The sequence below is a fragment of the Arachis ipaensis genome, chromosome B6 (assembly GCF_059453495.1).
Source record: "Arachis ipaensis isolate K30076 ecotype BB chromosome B6, ASM5945349v1, whole genome shotgun sequence".
In the NCBI taxonomy this organism is placed as follows: domain Eukaryota; kingdom Viridiplantae; phylum Streptophyta; class Magnoliopsida; order Fabales; family Fabaceae; genus Arachis; species Arachis ipaensis.
This window is the reverse complement of record NC_142441.1, coordinates 51,068,000-51,087,383: the sequence shown is the minus strand read 5'-3', so window position 1 is coordinate 51,087,383 and position 19,384 is coordinate 51,068,000. Positions and strand designations below refer to the sequence as shown.

At 37.0% G+C, this 19,384-nt stretch overlaps 2 non-coding genes across 2 annotated transcripts; one reads left to right on the top strand and one right to left on the bottom strand.

The window, feature by feature from the left end:
* The first annotated feature begins 9,869 nt into the window (after window positions 1-9,869).
* On the top strand, window positions 9,870-9,977 carry LOC148555538 (small nucleolar RNA R71). Its single transcript, XR_015887304.1, has one exon. It is a non-coding gene; the product is annotated as a small nucleolar RNA R71 (small nucleolar RNA).
* A 7,986-nt stretch (window positions 9,978-17,963) lies between these two features.
* Window positions 17,964-18,071, bottom strand: LOC148555537 (small nucleolar RNA R71). The gene has a single exon (XR_015888312.1). It is a non-coding gene; the product is annotated as a small nucleolar RNA R71 (small nucleolar RNA).
* Between the last annotated feature and the right edge of the window lie 1,313 nt (window positions 18,072-19,384).

The window sequence follows — 19,384 nt, the reverse complement described above, 5'->3', positions numbered from 1 at the left end:
TAATTTTATTTCATAATTTTCGAAATCTTTGCTAGCATTCAATTCTTTGATTCAGAAATTTCAAGTTTGTTACTTTCCTGTTAAGAAAAGTTCAATCTTTAAATGCTAGAATCATATCTGATGACATGTCACCGTGTCATGTTTTTCTATGCTTTTTCATACAAGAAATTTATAATTAGTGCTTAAATATTACATTCTTTGGTGCTTAAATGGTATATTTCTTTGATCTTTTGATTTGATAAACTTTGTAGGAAATAAGAAGAAAAAGAAGCAAAAAGAGCACAAAATAAGCTAAAAAGAAGAAAAGAGGAATTTTGGGCACACTTTGAAGTTGGAGAACACTTTGGAGGCTTAGGCCACGCTTTTAAAAGCATGGCCCATGACCAAATCAAGGAAGAGAAGTGTGGCCCAAAGGAAGAAAACCGTGGCTCAAAACAAGGAGCAAGAACACAAAGCTCTTGCCAAGAGCTTAAAAGCTCTTGCCAAGAGCTTTATCAAGAACACATGAAGAAGGAACCAAGAGCCAAGCTCTTGGCAAAGAGCTTTGAAGCTCTTGCCAAAGAGCTTTTTCGGGCTTGCCTCAAGGAAAATGAGCTTGGAGGCAAAAATTTTCGCTAAGTTAAACTTGGGCACTTACAGCATGACCATGCCTCCTTCAAAGGGCCATAACCTGAGCTACTGAAGTCTGATTGATGTGCTTCTAGTTGTGTTGGAAAGATGACATTCAGAGCTTTCCAACGATGTATGGCAATCCATATTTGGCATGAAATTGAGGCACAAGTGAAAGGCATCTTTAAGGGCTAAAAACAAGCAAAAATGAATCAAAGTGCTTCCACCAGGATTTGACGAGGGATACCAAGGGAAGACACTAGGCGCTACTCTTGTGCCAAGGAAAATGGCCAGCAAATGCTTCACCCAAGACTTGAACCATGGACCTCAAGGACAAGTAAAGCTCTTGGGCAAGAGCTTTTAAGCTCTTGCAAAGAGCTTTGTTCTCTTGTCACACTTTGGCAAGGAAGGGAACCAAAGCTCTTGGCCAAAGCTCTTGCCAAGAGCCGAGCTTTCCCCTGGGAGGTGGACCATGGGCCAAAATTCAACCAAAATTTCAATTAAATTCAATTCTTCACCAAATTGAATTGAGGCCAACCAAACCCATCTCTCTTCAACTCCAAAGCAAGCAAAGCCCACATCATCACTCAAAGGCACAAGAACAAGCTAGAATTAGGATTTTTATTTAATTTATTTTTCATTTCAATTTCATTTTATTTTGTAAAAAGCCTATATAAAGGCATCACTCTCATTTTCAAAAGGGGAGCTCCATTAGAGAGAGGAGGAGGCTGGCTCCACTGAGGAGCATTAGAATTTGAGAGCTCTCTCTTAGTTTTCATTTCTGTTTTAAATTTTGGATCAAGAATTGAAGGAATTCTGTTTCACTTGATCTGAAATCTCTTTGTTCCTCTTCTGCATAAAATCTGAGTTTCCTTTATTGCTTTCATCTTCTTTTTCTTCTGCAATATTGTTTTCTTGTTGGATCAAGGAAGGATTTGAGATCTAGACTTGTTTTCTAGTCTCTTCCACTCCTGAGATCTTCAACCTTCTTTTAAATTGCTGCAAATTAAGCATAGTCTTTCTATTTTCATTCTTCAAGCAGTTTCACTTTCTGTTGCATTGCTTCCAATTTACATTTCCTGCAATTTACAACTCTTGCAATTGCTCTAAGTTCTTATTCACTAAAATTTTGCTTCTCTGTTTACATTGCTTCCAGCACCCAGCCCTTTACATTTTATGCAATTTACATTTCTTGTCATTTAAGATTCTTGCAATTTACATTTCTTGCTCTTTAAGTTTCAATGCAATTTATTTTCTGCAACTTCAATTTCTCTTGCCATTTACTTTCTGTTGCTTCAATTGTCACTCGAATCACTCAATGTTAGCTTGACTAAACTAATCACCCACTAAAGTTTCTTGATCCATCAATCCCTGTGAGATCGACCTCACTCTAAGTGAGTTTTACTACTTGATACGACCCGGTACACTTGCCGGTTAGTTTTAGGTGTTTTGGATAATTCGTTTTTCCACAAAAATACCATCAAGTTTTTGGTGCCGTTGCCGGGGATTGATTTAGATCAACAATGATTAAGTGGGTGAGAAGTCTAGATCAAGCATTTTATTTATTTTTGTTCTTTGTTCTAAGTTGAAACCAAGGTGTTTGAGTTATTGCCTCACTAAGAAATTCATCTCTGAGATATGAATTTCAATTTTCCTTGGTGTTGTGTTTTACAATATTCAAATGGAGTTCAACTCATCTTATGATCAAACTAATTTTCTGGGATATCTCCTACCATCACAAATCTCTAATGGTGGCTGGGAATATCACCAAGAATTTACAGATTCTAAGCACTCCAATCCATGGATATGTGCTTCAGAGCCACAAGATGAGCAAGAGAATCATATGGGATACTTCCCACCACCACAAAATGATTCAAGTCATTATTCTAATGGTGGCTGGGAGTATCACCAAGGAATGAAAGAGCATCCACCCTCACATCCCAGTTTCTCATTTGAAAGTTCTTCATCACTTGATTTTGCCTCAACACAAACCTCCACGAGCCAAAGACTCTCAAAACTTGAGTCCAGGTTCAACAGAATGGCAGAGGAATATCAACAATCCCGGAGGGAACTAGAAATCCTTTCTCAGGAGACGGATAAGCAATTGGAGGACACAGATAAACACTTAGAACTACTAAGCAAGGAAAATGAAGACCAATTGATGGATGTGAAGGATAAAGTGAAAGAGCAAGATGAGGAGGCTACTACATCAAGTGAACTTTCAATGAAGAATGAGGTGGTTGAAAATGAAACTGCACTTGAGGTGACAAGGGAACATGAAGACTCACAACTCTCACAAACCTCCCTGACCCAAAAACTCTCAACAATTGAATCTGTGATTGAAAAATATGAAGAGGAGATGAAGAAATGTTGGGAAGATCAACAAACCTCCTCAATGAAAAAGCTATTAAGTCAAATGTTGGGTGCAAAGAAAGGAGTGGAGGAGCAAGAAAGTGAGGAAGTCATTCCAAAAAATTTACACTCAAGTGAGGCAGAGAAGTACATGAAGGAAGAGTTCATGGAACCACCAATTCAAAAGGCTCAGGATGAAGACAAAACTCCAATAATCACACAGCAACCAAGTCTTGAATCCAAAGGAGTGAAGGCAACTAGCAAGAGCACCAACCCTGTCCCTGATCCAGCAAGCAAGGTCAATCAAGCCATGTGCAAAAGGAAGCTTGCTGAGGAAAGGCTAAAACAAGGGACAGTAGCTGAATATTCTCCCCCCTTAAGGTCATTCCTCTTAACAAACTAGAAGAAGAGGAAGAAAGTGAACAACATGTCAACCGTAGGTATAATTTCTCTTCTCTGCTTTGTTTTCTCTCTTTACTTTGTTTAAATTCAATAAAATGGCATATGGTTACATTCTAAGTTTGGTGTTGGCTTGCAACAAATTATTTTCAATCTTTTTGGATGATTGCATCAAATAAAAAAAATGAAAGTGACACACCAAGATTCTAAGTTTGGTGTGCCACTTATTTTTCGATGCAAATCATTCAGCAACACCACTTGTTTGCATAATCATAATGTTCTTTGAACTATTATTTTTCTTTTAGTTAGACAATTTTAGTTTTCTATTTATTTTTAGTCATTTCTTTGTTTTAAATGCTTTCTTTTATTTACTGTGTTTGTTAATACACTACCAAGAGAGCTTTATTCATGACAGATTCTTGGCTTGGTGATTGTATTTAACATATAACAGTTTCTTTCGTTTAGTTTTATTTCAAATAAATTGACATGTGGTTGCATTCTAAGTTTGGTGTTGCTATGCAACAAAATTTGGTTCTAATCCTTACAAGATACTTGCATCAATTCCAAGTGAAAGTGTCACAATAAGTTTGGTGTGCCACTTATTCTTTATGCAAAGTATTATGCTCACCTTCTTAAGTTTGCAATCACAATGTCTCTGTCTCTTGTAACTTGATTATTATCTTTAATTTTGCTTGCTTAGAACACATGTACTACTAACTTTTCATTGTGTAAGACATTCATGGTCCATCTTAGCCCCATAGCCATTGTTCTAATTGTTGCTTGAGGATGAGCAAGCATTTTGAGTTTGGCAAGGGAAGGAGGAAGAATAGAGGAAAAAGGACAACAATAATGAAGATGAACTACAAGGTTGTAGAGTTCCTTTTCTCCTCATTTGTTTCCAACACTTAAAATGCATGATTGTCTTTATATTCTCTGTATGCATGTGTGGTATGAATAAGCATAGCTTGAATATTGATTTGTAACATGTTGCCATGCCATTATGACTACTGGTGCACGAAATTGTGATGTCCAGGCTCTAACAATCCCTGGTAATGGCTCCAAATCTTGGTGCTTTGATCTTAATTCATAATTGTCACAACTTCGATACAACTAACCAGCAAGTGCACTGGGTCGTCCAAGTAATACCTTACGTGAGTAAGGGTCGAATCCCACGGAGATTGTTGGTATGAAGCAAGCTATGGTCACCTTGCAAATCTCAGTCAGGCGGATTTAAACATGATACTTTATTAGATTAAAATAAACAATAAAAGGGATAGAGATACTTATGTAGATTCATTGGCAGGGATTTCAGATAAGCGAATGGAGATGCTTTTCGTTCCTCTGAACCTCTGCTTTCCTGCTATCTTCATCCAATCAGTCTTACTCCTTTCCATGGCTGGCTGTATGCAAGGGCATCACCGTTGTCAGTGGCTACATCCCCTCCTCTCAGTGAATCATATGCTCACGCACCCTGTCACGGCACGGCTATTCATCTGTCGGTTCTCGATCATGCTGGAATAGGATTCACCCTCCTTTTGCGTCTGTCACTAACGCCCAGCACTCGCGAGTTTGAAGCTCGTCACAGTCATTCAATCATTGAATCCTACTCAGAATACCACAGACAAGGTTTAGACCTTCCGGATTCTCTTGAATGCCGCCATCATTCTAGCTTACGCCACGAAGATTCCTGTTAGGAGATCTAAGAGATACTCATTCTAGCTTAATTCATGTAGAACAGAAGTGTTTGTCAGGCACGCGTTCATAAGGGAGAAGGATGATGAGCGTCACACATAATCATCACCTTCATCACGTTCTTGGGTGCGAATGGCTATCTTAGAAGCGAAATAAGAAGAATTGAATAGAAAACAGTAGTACTTTGCATTAATCTTTGAGGAACAGCAGAGCTCCACACCTTAATCTATGGAGTGTAGAAACTCTACCGTATGAAAATACATAAGTGAAGGTCCAGGCATGGCCGAGATGGCCAGCCCCCTATTGTGATCTAAGATAGTATACAACTGATCCAAGATTAAAAGCTGATCAAAAGATGCTCAAAAAGACTAGTAAGAGGTCCTATTTATAATAAACTAGTCACTAGGGTTTACATGAGTAAGTAATTGATGCATAAATCCACTTCCGGGGCCCACTTGGTGTGTGTTTGGGCTGAGCTTAAGTGTAGCACGTGCAGAGGCCATTTGTGGAGTTGAACGCCAGTTTCTGTGCCAGTTTGGGCGTTCAACTCTGGTTTTGGATCCTTTTCTGGCGCTGGACGCCAGATTTGGGCAGAAGGCTAGCGTTGAACGCCAGTTTACGTCGTCTATTCTTGGCCAAAGTATGGACTATTATATATTTCTGGAATTCCCCGGATGTCTACTTTCCAACGCAATTGGAAGCGCGCCATTTCGAGTTCTGTAGCTCCAGAAAATCCACTTTGAGTGCAGGGAGGTCAGAATCCAACAGCATCAGCAGTCCTTTTTCAACCTCTGAATCTGGTTTCTGCTCAAGTCCCTCAATTTCAGCCAGAAAATACCTGAAATCACAGAAAAACACACAAACTCATAGTAAAGTCCAGAAATGTGAATTTAACACAAAATCTATTAAAAACATCCCTAAAAGTAACTAGATCCTACTAAAAACATACTAAAAACAATGTCAAAAAGCGTATAAATTATCCGCTCATCACAACACCAAACTTAAATTGTTGCTTGTCCCCAAGCAACTGAAAATCAAAATAGGATAAAAAGAATAGAATATACTATAAATTCCAAACTATCAATGAAACAGAGCTTCAATCATATGAGCGGGACTTATAGCTTTTTGCCTCTTGAATAGTTTTGGCATCTCACTTTATCCATTGAGGTTCAGAATGATTGGCATCTATAGGAACTTCAGATTTCGAATAGTGTTATTGACTCTCTTAGTTCAGCATGATGATTCTTGAACACAGCTTCTTTATGAGTCTTGGTCGTGGCCCTAAGCATTTTGTTTTCCAGTATTACCACCGGATACATAAATGCCACAGACACATAATTGGGTGAACCTTTTCAGATTGTGACTCAGCTTTGCTAAAGTCCCCAATTAGAGGTGTCCAGGGTTCTTAAGCACACTCTTTTTTTTGCTTTGGACCTTGACTTTAACCGCTCAGTCTCAAGTTTTCACTTGACACCTACACGCCACAAGCACATGGTTAGGGACAGCTTGGTTTAGCCGCTTAGACCAGGATTTTATTCCTTTAGGCCCTCCTATCCACTGATGCTCAAAGCCTTGGGATCCTTTTTATTTGCCCTTGCCTTTTGGTTTTAAGGGTTATTGGCTTTTTGCTCTTGCCTCTTGGTTTTAAGAGCTTTTGGCTTTTTCTGCTTGCTTTTTCTTTCTATTTTTTTTTTCTGCAAGCTTTGCTCTTTGCTGCTTTTTCTTGCTTCAAGAATCATTTTTATGATTTTTCAGATTATCAAATAACATGTCTCCTAGTCATCATTCTTTCAAGAGCCAACATATTTAACATTCTTAAACAACAACTTCAAAAGACATATGCACTGTTCAAGCATACATTCAGAAAACAAGAAGCATTATCACCACATCAATATAATTAAACTAAGTTCAAGGATAAATTCAAAACTCATGTACTTCTTGTTCTTTTGAATTAAAACAGTTTTTATTTTAAGAGAGGTGATGGATTCATAGGACATTCATAACTTTAAGACAGAGTTACTAACTACTAATGATCATGTAATGAAGACACAAACATAGATAAGCACATAACATAGAGAATGAAAAACAGAGAAAGTAAGAACAAGGAATGAGTCCACCTTAGTGATGTCCTTGAGCTCTTTTATGTCTCTTCCTTGCCTTGGCTGCTCCTCCTTCATTGCTTTTAGATCTTCTCTGATTTCATGAAGGATGATGGAGTGCTCTTGATGTTCCACCCTTAGTTGCTTCCAATAATTGTGTGGAAGAAAATGTATCCCCTGAGGTATCTCAGGGATCTCTTGATTTGCAGTCAAATGTTCTACCACTGAGCTATAGACCCTTGATGGAAGCTTTTGTCTTCCCTTTCCTCTTTCTAGAGGTTTCTCTGGCCTTAGGTGCCATCAATGGTTATGGAAAAAACAAAAAAGCTATGCTTTTACCACACCAAACTTAGAATGTTGCTCGCCCTCGAGCAAAAGAAGAAAGAATAGAAGAAGAAGAAGAGGATATGGAGGAGATGGATGGAGGTGTGTATTCGGCTATATGGGTGGGATTGGGTGGGAGAGAGATGTTGAATTTTGAAGGTAGTGGTTGTATGGATGTGAGTGGTAAATGGAAAAAAAAAGAAGGGATGATCATGAATGGAAAGAGAGATGATGAGGTAGGTGGGGATCCTGTGGGGTCCACAGATCCTGAGGTGTCAAGGCATTTACATCCCTGCACCAATTTAGGCATGTAAAATGCCCTTGCACACAACTCTGGGCGTTTAGCGCCAGGTTGGTGCCCATTTTTGGCGTTCAACGCCCCTTTGCTGCCATTTCTGGCGTTGAACGCCAGAACCATGCTTGTTCTGGGCGTTCAGCGCCAGGATGCTCCCATTCTGGGCGTTCAGCGCCAGAACTATGCTCTGTTCTGGCGTTTGAACGCCAGACAGATGCTCCTCCAGGGTGTGATTTTTCTTCTGCTGTTTTTGATTCCGTTTTCAATTTTTATATTTATTTTGTGACTCCACATGATCATGAACCTAAAAAAACATGAAAAACAATAAAAATAAGAATTAGATAAACATTGGGTTGCCTCCCAACAAGCGCTTCTTTAATGTCAATAGCTTGACAGTGGGCTCTCATGGAGCCTCACAGATGTGCAGAGCTTTGTTGAGACTCTCCAACACCAAACTTAGAGTTTGGATATGGGAGTTCAACACCAAACTTAGAGTTTGGTTGTGGCCTCCCAACACCAAACTTAGAGTTTGACTGTGGGGGCTCTGGTTGACTCTGCTTGGAGAGAAGCTTTTCCTGCTTCCTCTCCATGGTTGCAGAGGGAGATCCTTGAGTTTTGAATACAAAGGAGTTCTCATTCCATTGAAGGACTATTTCACCTCTGTCAACATCAATCACAGCTCTTGCTGTGGCCAGGAAAGGTCTTCCTAGGATGATGGATTCATCCTCTTCCTTTCCAGTATCCAGGACTATGAAATCAGCAGGGATGTAAAGGCCCTCAACCTTTACTAAAATGTCCTCTACTTGTCCATATGCCTGTTTTCTTGAGCTGTCTGCCATCTCTAATGAGATTTTAGCAGCTTGCACCCCATAGATTCCCAGTTTCTCTATTACAGAGAGGGGCATGAGGTTTATCCCTGAACCAAGGTCACACAGAGCCTTAAAGATCATGGTGCCTATGGTACAAGGGATTATGAACTTTCCAGGATCCTGTCTCTTCTGAGGCAATGTCAGTTGATCCAGATCACTTAGTTCATTGATCAACAAGGGAGGTTCAACTTCCCAAGCATCAATGCCAAATAATTTGGCATTCAGCTTCATGATTGCACCAAGAAACTTGGCAGTTTGCTCTTCAGTAACATCCTCATTCTCTTCAGAAGAGGAATACTCATCAGAGCTCATGAAGGGCATAAGGAGGTTCAATGGAATCTCTATGGTCTCTAGATGAGTCTCAGATTCCTTTGGTTCCCCAGAGGGAAGCTCCTTATTGATCACTGGACGTCCCAGGAGGTCTTCCTCCTTGGGATTCACGTCCTCTCCTCTCCTCACAGGTTCGGCCATGGCGCTTATGTCAATGGCCTTGCACTCTCCTTTTGGATTCTCTTCTGTATTGCTTGGGAGAGTACTAGGAGAGATTTCAGTGATCCTTTTACTCAGCTGGCCCACTTGTGCTTCCAGATTTCTAATGGAAGATCTTGTTTCATTCATGAAACTGACAGTGGCCTTAGATAGATTAGAGACTAGATTTGCTAAATTAGAAGCATTTTGTTCAGAGTTCTCTGTCTGTTGCTGAGTTGATGATGGAAAAGGTTTGCTATTGCTAAACCTGTTTCTTCCACCATTATTAAAGCCTTGTTGGGGCTTTTGATCCTTCCATGAGAAATTTGGATGATTTCTCCATGTTGAGTTATAGGTGTTTCCATAAGGTTCACCTAAGTAGTTCACCTCTGCTATTGCAGGGTTCTCAGGATCATAGGCTTCTTCTTCAGAGGATGCCTCTTGAGTACTGTTGGATGCAGCTTGCATTCCATGCAGACTCTGAGAGATCATATTGACTTGCTGAGTCAATATTTTATTCTGAGCCAATATGGCATTCAGAGTATCAACTTCAAGAACTCCCTTCTTCATAGGCGTCCCATTACTCACAGGATTCCTTTCAGAAGTGTACATGAACTGGTTATTAGCAACCATGTCAATGAGTTCTTGAGCTTCTGCAGGCGTTTTCTTTAGGTGAATGGATCCACCTGCAGAAGTGTCCAGTGACATCTTTGATAGCTCAGATAAACCATCATAGAATATATCCAGGATGGTCCATTCTGAAAGCATGTCAGAAGGACACTTTTTGGTCAACTGTTTGTATCTTTCCCAAGCTTCATAGAGGGATTCACCTTCTTTCTGTCTGAAGGTTTGAACATCAGCTCTAAGCTTGCTCAGCTTTTGAGGAGGAAAGTACTTGGCTAAGAAAGCCGTGACCAGCTTATCCTAAGAGTTCAGGCTGTCTTTGGGTTGAGAATCCAACCACAATCTAGCTCTGTCTCTTACAGCAAAAGGGAAAAGCAAGAGCCTGTAGACTTCAGGATCTACTCCATTAGTCTTAACAGTATCACATATCTGCAAGAATTCAGTTAAGAACTGAAAAGGATCTTCAGATGGAAGTCCATGAAACTTGCAGTTCTGCTGCATCAGAGAAACTAATTGAGGTTTCAGCTCAAAGTTGTTTGCTCCAATGGCAGGAATGGAGATGCTTCTTCCATGTAAATTGGAATTAGGTGTAGTAAAGTCACCAAGCATCTTCCTTACATTATTATTATTTTCGGTTGCCATCTCCTCTGCCTGTTCGAAAATTTCTGAAAGGTTATCTCTGGATTGTTGTATTTTAGCTTCTCTTAATTTTCTCTTCAGAGTCCTTTCAGGTTCTGGATCTGCTTCCACAAGAATGTTCTTATCCTTGCTCCTGCTCATATGACAAGGAAGAATGGACAGAAAAATGATAATAATAATAGAGATCCTTTATACCACAGTATAGGGATCCCTTTGTGAGTGGAAGAGAAGGGGGAGACAAAGAATGTGATGTAAAGGAAGAAATGCAACTGTACGAATGGAAGAGATGTGAGATGAGATGTTAGGATATGAATGAATAAATAGAATGAGATGGGGGAGGGATAATTTTCGAAAATTATTTTGAAAAAGAGTTAGTGATTTTTGAAAATGGTTTTTTTGAAAATTGTTAGTATATTTTTTTTTTTTTCGAAAATTTTTGAAATTAAAAATAAAAAATAATTAGTTAATTAAAAAGAAATTTTTGAAAAAAAGGGGGAGATATTTTCGAAAATTAGAGAGAGAGAGTTAGTTAGGTAGTTTTGAAAAAGTTAAGAAACAAACAAAAAGTTAGTTAGTTAGTTGAAACAAATTTTGAAAAGATAAGAAGTTAGGAAGTTAGAAAAGATATTTTGAAAAGATATTTTTGAAAAAGATAAGATAAGAAGATATTTTTGAAAAGATATGGTAAAATTAGTTTTGAAAAAGATTTGATTTTTTTAAAATCACAATTAATGACTTGATTCATAAGAAATCACAAGATATGATTCTAGAACTTAAAGTTTGAATCTTTCTTAACAAGCAAGTAACAAACTTCAAATTTTTGAATCAAAACATTAATTGATTATGTTATTTTCGAAAATTTAGTCTAAAAATAAGACAAAGATTTTTGAAAAATATTTTTGAAATTTTCGAAAATAACTAAGAATTTTGAAAAAGATTTGATTTTTGAAAAAGATTTTGAAAAAGATAAGATTTTCAAATTGAAAATTTGATTTGACTCATAAGAAACAACTTGATTTTAAAAATTTTTGAAAAAGTCAACCCAAATTTTCGAATTTGATGAGAGAAAAAGGGAAAGATATTTTTTTGATTTTTTGAATTTTTATGAAAACATGAAAATTATGCAATGCATGAAATTTTTAGATAAAAACAATGAATGCATGCAAGAATGCTATGAATGTCAAGATGAACACCAAGAACACTATGAAGATCATGATGAACATCAAGAACATATTTTGAAAAATTTTTAATGCAAAGAAAACATGCAAGACACCAAACTTAGAATTCTTTAATGCTTAGACACTAAGAATTCAAGAATGCATATGATAAACATGAAAAGACACAAAACAAAAAATCATCAAGATCAAACAAGAAGACTTATCAAGAACAACTTGAAGATCATGAAGAACACTATGAATGCATGATATTTTCGAAAAAATGCAAGATGCATATGCAAGTGACACCAAACTTATGATATGACTCAAGACTCAAACAAGAAATAGAAAAATATTTTTGATTTTTATGATTTTCTAATTTTTTTTTTTTTGGATTTTTTTTTCATATTTTTCGAAAAAATTATATGAAAAAGAAAAAATAAGGATTCCAAAATTTTTAATATGAATTCCAGGAATCTTGCCATGTTAGTCTAAAGCTTCAGTCCAGGAATTAGACATGGCTCACTAGCCAGCCAAGCTTTCAATGAAAGCTCCAGTCCAAAACACTAGACATGGCCAATGGCCAGCCAAGCTTTAGTCTTTAACACGAGAGTATATTGCTCTTTGATAACAAATTGCAAGCCTCAGTCCAAAAGAATTTAGACATGGCTTTACAGCCAGCCAGGCTTCTCATGCTTCATGAAACACTAGAATTCATTCTTAAAAATTTTGAATAAATTTTTGAAAACATTTTTAATTTTTTCGAAAACAGATGAGAAAAGTTTTGAAATATTTTTGAAAAATTTTTAAAAAGAAAATAAAAAGAAAATTACCTAATCTGAGCAACAAGATGAACCGTCAGTTGTCCAAACTCAAAAAATCCCCAGCAACGGCGCCAAAAACTTGGTGCACGAAATTGTGATGTCCAGGCTCTAACAATCCCTGGTAATGGCTCCAAAGCTTGGTGCTTTGATCTTAATTCATAATTGTCACAACTTCGATACAACTAACCAGCAAGTGCACTGGGTCGTCCAAGTAATACCTTACGTGAGTAAGGGTCGAATCCCACGGAGATTGTTGGTATGAAGCAAGCTATGGTCACCTTGTAAATCTCAGTCAGGCGGATTTAAACATGATACTTTATTAGATTAAAATAAACAATAACAGGGATAGAGATACTTATGTAGATTCATTGGCAGGGATTTCAGATAAGCGAATGGAGATGCTTTTCGTTCCTCTGAACCTCTGCTTTCCTGCTATCTTCATCCAATCAGTCTTACTCCTTTCCATGGCTGGCTGTATGCAAGGGCATCACCGTTGTCAGTGGCTACATCCCCTCCTCTCAGTGAATCATATGCTCACGCACCCTGTCACGGCACGGCTATTCATCTGTCGGTTCTCGATCATGCTGGAATAGGATTCACCCTCCTTTTGCGTCTGTCACTAACGCCCAGCACTCGCGAGTTTGAAGCTCGTCACAGTCATTCAATCATTGAATCCTACTCAGAATACCACAGACAAGGTTTAGACCTTCCGGATTCTCTTGAATGCCGCCATCATTCTAGCTTACGCCACGAAGATTCCTGTTAGGAGATCTAAGAGATACTCATTCTAGCTTAATTCATGTAGAACATAAGTGTTTGTCAGGCACGCGTTCATAAGGGAGAAGGATGATGAGCGTCACACATAATCATCACGTTCTTGGGTGCGAATGGCTATCTTAGAAGCGAAATAAGAAGAATTGAATAGAAAACAGTAGTACTTTGCATTAATCTTTGAGGAACAGCAGAGCTCCACACCTTAATCTATGGAGTGTAGAAACTCTACCGTATGAAAATACATAAGTGAAGGTCCAGGCATGGCCGAGATGGCCAGCCCCCTATTGTGATCTAAGATAGTATACAACTGATCCAAGATTAAAAGCTGATCAAAAGATGCTCAAAAAGACTAGTAAGAGGTCCTATTTATAATAAACTAGTCACTAGGGTTTACATGAGTAAGTAATTGATGCATAAATCCACTTCCGGGACCCACTTGGTGTGTGTTTGGGCTGAGCTTAAGTGTAGCACGTGCAGAGGCCATTTGTGGAGTTGAACGCCAGTTTCTGTGCCAGTTTGGGCGTTCAACTCTGGTTTTGGATCCTTTTCTGGCGCTGGACGCCAGATTTGGGCAGAAGGCTGGCGTTGAACGCCAGTTTATGTCATCTATTCTTGGCCAAAGTATGGATTATTATATATTTCTGGAAAGCCCTGGATGTCTACTTTCCAACGCAATTGGAAGCGCGCCATTTCGAGTTCTGTAGCTCCAGAAAATCCACTTTGAGTGCAGGGAGGTCAGAATCCAACAGCATCAGCAGTCCTTTTTCAACCTCTGAATCTGATTTCTGCTCAAGTCCCTCAATTTCAGCCAGAAAATACCTGAAATCACAGAAAAACACACAAACTCATAGTAAAGTCCAGAAATGTGAATTTAACACAAAATCTATTAAAAACATCCCTAAAAGTAACTTGATCCTACTAAAAACATACTAAAAACAATGTCAAAAAGCGTATAAATTATCCGCTCATCAACTACCAACTTGAGTTTTGTAAAGCTTAAAGCAGTAAAGTATCATGATCATAAACAAACAAGGAATTAAAGAAGAGTTTAGCATGTGCATATAAGTTTTGGAAAGCTAGTATGATTAATTGTTGCTCAATTGCATTGGATTTTATTTAATTGAAGTTTTTATCTAGTACATTTTGTGAAATCTTTTGAAAATCATAAAAACCTTGAAGAAGCAAATACAAATTAAGGCAAAAAAAAAAAAAGAAAAAGGGAAAGAATGAGAAAGCTGAAGGCTCTGAGTACCAATGGCAATTTATTTGATAAGTACTTGTGGTGTTTATGTATCAATCCAAATGCTTGAAAACAAAACACTTAGAAGTCAAGGCTAGGCTCAAGTGCAAAAGCACTCCCTCAAAGCTCAAGGTTCTGAGCATCAATGATTAGAGAGTCAAGAAAAGAAAAGAAAAATAAGCTTAATGAAGTCCTCTAAATCAAATGCTTGTGGTGCTTATGTATCAAGTGGTAATACTTGAAAACAAAGCATTTAGAATCGTAGCTTTGTTATCAACTCATGGGGCAAAGCACCCAAAAGGAGAAGCTAATAAGAAAATCAAAAGCTTGTTTCAAGGAAGAAAATATAAGAGAAAGATTTCATAAAATGAGCTAGATAGAAGCATCAATCATTTATATCTCTTTTGTGATTGTAGCATGCTTAGAAAACTAGCCTACCATGAACATTGAGTTGCTATTCTTCTTACCTTGGATTGTCAATCTTAATTGCATGATTCTTTTCTTGCTTGGGGACAAGCAAGGTTTAAGTTTGGTGTTGTGATAACATGTCACCATGTCATGTTTTTCTATGCTTTTTCATACAAGAAATTTATAATTAGTGCTTAAATATTGCATTCTTTGGTGCTTAAATGGTATATTTCTTTGATCTTTTGATTTGATAAACTTTGTAGGAAATAAGAAGAAAAAGAAGCAAAAAGAGCACAAAATAAGCTAAAAAGAAGAAAAGAGGAATTTTGGGCACACTTTGAAGTTGGAGTACACTTTGGAGGCTTAGGCCACACTTTTAAAAGCATGGCCCATGACCAAATCAAGGAAGAGAAGTGTGGCCCAAAGGAAGAAAAGCGTGGCTCAAAACAAGGAGCAAGAATACAAAGCTCTTGCCAAGAGCTTAAAAGCTCTTGCCAAGAGCTTTATCAAGAACACATGAAGAAGGAACCAAGAGCCAAGCTCTTGGCAAAGAGCTTTGAAGCTCTTCCCAAAGAGCTTTTTCGGGCTTGCCTCAAGGAAAATGAGCTTGGAGGCAAAAATTTTCGCTAAGTTAAACTTGGGCACTTACAGCATGACCATGCCTCCTTCAAAGGGCCATAACTTAAGTCCGATTGATGTACTTCCAGTTGCGTTGGAAAGCTGAGATTCAGAGCTTTCCAACGATGTATGGCAATCTATATTTGGCATGAAATTGAGGCACGAGTGAAAGGCATCTTTAAGGGCTAAAAACAAGCAAAAATGAATCAAAGTGCTTCCACCAGGATTCGAAGAGGGATACCAAGGGAAGACACTAGGCGCTACTCTTGTGCCAAGGAAAATGGCCAGCAAATGCTTCCTTTGTTCTCTTGTCACAAGGAAGGAACGTGCGCACACTTTGGCAAGGAAGGGAACCAAAGCTCTTAGCCAAAGCTCTTGCCAAGAGCCGAGCTTTCCCCTCGGAGGTGGACCATGGGCCAAAATTCAACCAAAATTCCAATTAAATTCAATTCTTCACCAAATTGAATTGAGGCCAACCAAACCCATCTCTCTTCAAATCCAAAGCAAGCAAAGCCCACATCATCACTCAAAGGCACAAGAACAAGCTAGAATTAGGATTTTCATTTAATTTGTTTTTCATTTCAATTTCATTTTATTTTGTAAAAAGCCTATATAAAGGCATCACTCTCATTTTCAAAAGGGGAGCTCCATTAGAGAGAGGAGGAGGCTGGCTCCACTGAGGAGCATTAGAATTTGAGAGCTCTCTCTTAGTTTTCATTTCTGTTTTAAATTTTGGATCAAGAATTGAAGGAATTTTGTTTCACTTGATCTGAAATCTCTTTGTTCCTCTTCTGCATAAAATCTGAGTTTCCTTTATTGCTTTCATCTTCTTTTTCTTCTGCAATATTGTTTTCTTGTTGGATCAAGGAAGGATTTGAGATCTAGACTTGTTTTCTAGTCTCTTCCACTCCTGAGATCTTCAACCTTCTTTTAAATTGCTACAAATTAAGCATAGTCTTTCTGTTTTCATTCTTTAAGTAGTTTCACTTTCTGTTGCATTGCTTCCAATTTATATTTCCTGCAATTTACAACTCTTGCAATTGCTCTAAGTTCTTATTCACTGAAATTTTGCTTCTCTATTTACATTGCTTCTAGCACCCAGCCCTTTACATTTTATGCAATTTACATTTCTTGTCATTTAAGATTCTTGCAATTTACATTTCTTGCTCTTTAAGTTTCAATGCAATTTATTTTCTGCAACTTCAATTTCTCTTGTCATTTTCTTTCTGTTGCTTCAATTGTCACTCGAATCACTCAATGTTAGCTTGACTAAACTAATCACCCACTAAAGTTGCTTGATCCATCAATCCCTGTGGGATCGACCTCACTCTAAGTGAGTTTTACTACTTGATACGACCCGGTACATTTGCCGGTTAGTTTTAGGTGTTTTGGAAAATTCGTTTTTCCACAAAAATACCATCAATATCTTTTAGTTTCTTGTTAGCCAAGTCATCAACTTTAATCTTGAAATTCAAATCTTTTTAATTTCTTTTTCAATCTTTTTCAAAATTTTAATTTCAAAATCTTTTTCTAACTTCTTATCTTTTCAAAATTTTCAAATCTTTTTCAATTAACTACTTAACTTTTAGTTTGTTTTAATTTTAAAAAGTTTACTATTTCTTATCTTTTTAAGAACCACCTAACTACTTTTCTCTCTCTAATTTTCGAAAACCACTAATAACTTTTTTTTCAAAATTCTTTTTAATTAACTAATTGTTTTAAATTCTAATTTTATTTTATTTCTTTTAATGTTTTCAAATTCTAACTTATAATTAAAATAAAAACAAAAATATTTTTCTTTTCTTTTAAACTAATATTCGAATACTCTCTCTCATCTCTTTCTATTTATTTATTTATTTACTAACATTTCTCTTCTACTCATAATTCGAACCCTCTCCCTCTCTGTGTGATCGAATTCTTCTTATTCTCTCTCTACCTCATTCTTCTATTCTTCTAATCCTCTACTTACATAAAAGAATCTTTATATTGTGACATAGAGGATTCCTCTTCTTTTCTGTTCTCTTCTTTTTCATATGAGCAGGAACAGGGATAAAGACATCTTGTTGAAGCTGATCCTAAACTTGAAAGGACTCTGAAGAGGAAGCTAAGAGAAGCTAAAGCACAACACTGTAGAGAAGACCTTACAGAAACTTTTGAAAAAGAAGTAGACATGGCAGTCAAACCCAATAACAATGATGGAGATGCAAGGAAGATGCTTGGTGACTTTACTGCACCAACTTCCGACTTCTATGGAAGAAGCATCTCAATTCCTGCAATTGGAGCAAACAACTTTGAGCTTAAGCCTCAATTAGTTTCTCTAATGCAGCAGAATTGCAAGTTTCATGGACTTCCATTAGAAGATCCTCATCAGTTCTTAGCTGAACTCTTGCAAACCTGTGACACTGTTAAGACCAATAGGGTTAATCCTGAGGTCTACAGACTTATGCTTTTCCCTTTTGCTGAAAGAGACAGAGCTAGGATATGGTTAGACTCACAACCTAAAGAAAGCCTGAACTCTTAGGAAAAATTGGTCAATGCTTTCTTGGCCAAATTCTTTCTACCTCAAAAGATGAGCAAGCTTAGAGTGGAAGTCCAAACCTTCAGACAGAAGGAAAGTGAATCCCTCTATGAAGCTTGGGAAAGATACAAGAAATTAATCAAAAGGTGTCTTTCTGACATGCTTTCAGAATGGAGCATCTTATGTATATTCTATGATGGTCTGTCTGAATTGTCCAAGATGTCATTGGACCACTCTGCTGGCGGATCTCTTCATCTGAAGAAAACGCCTGCAGAAGCCCAGGAACTCATTGAAATTGTTGCAAATAACCAGTTCATGTACACTTCTGAAATAAATTCTATGAATAATGGGATGACTCAGAAGAAACACTACAAGAAAAACGCGTATTTGTAACAAAAAAATTGTTACAAAACGTTGAAATTTTGAAACAAAAATTTTTTGTAACAAAAAAAGGGGCTGTTGCAGTACGTCCCGTTACAAAAAGTTTTTGTAACGAAAAATGGAACTGTTACGATTCAATATGATATTTTGTAACAATTTTTTCTGATACAAAAACCAGAAGCCGTTACAAAAGTGGTAACAAATTTTGATCTTCAAGGTATTTTTCGTGACAATCTATTTTTTCCTATAAAAAAATTTTGTTACAAAATATAACTTGATTTTGTAACATTTTTTTCTTTAGTTACAAAAGTAAAATAATTATTTTGTAACATTTTTTTAATTAACTAATATATTAACTATTTTATTAAGCTAGTCTACATTTATATAATATGTAAAAACATACATAATTCAAACATACCTCATTTAGCTAAAATTATTTTAAAACAAAATAACATTAGTGAGTACATTGATTAGTTCTACAAGTTATATGTCTTGCACAAGTTCAACCAAAAGTTAAAAGTTCTAACATAGATTAGTGTCTCTATGAATCAAAATATTCTTGAGTCCTCAAAGTAGCATGTGATTACCATTTCAGCACTCCTATAAATAACCAAATTCGAAACAAAAAATTAGGTGCATAATCAAAAGAAATATCTTGAGGCAATCAGAAATCATGTAGCAAACAAGGGTCTATTTTGACATAAAATTCGTCAAATAGAACTTGTTTGCTCAAACAACACAATACAGTTTAATTGAGCAACCAAATAGGACAACAACCAAATAGTGAATAACAAAACCCGAAGCTTCCACCTTCCAACAAACAAAACAATGAAGCACTTACCCGGATAATCGATCAATTGAGCTTAGCAACAGTTGAAAACCAAAAGAAATTAAATACCAACTCAATTAATTGAATCAAAGATGAATATTGAAAACAGCTTAAGATAAATTCGGGCAGCATTTCAGCAGTAAATTTTCCTATTTCACAATTTCAATCAATCAATTCAAATTCCATATGAATTCTTTGACAATTCCTAGGAAGGAAGTAAATAAGCCAATTCCAGTAAGAAAACATGAGAAAACAATTAAAACCAATC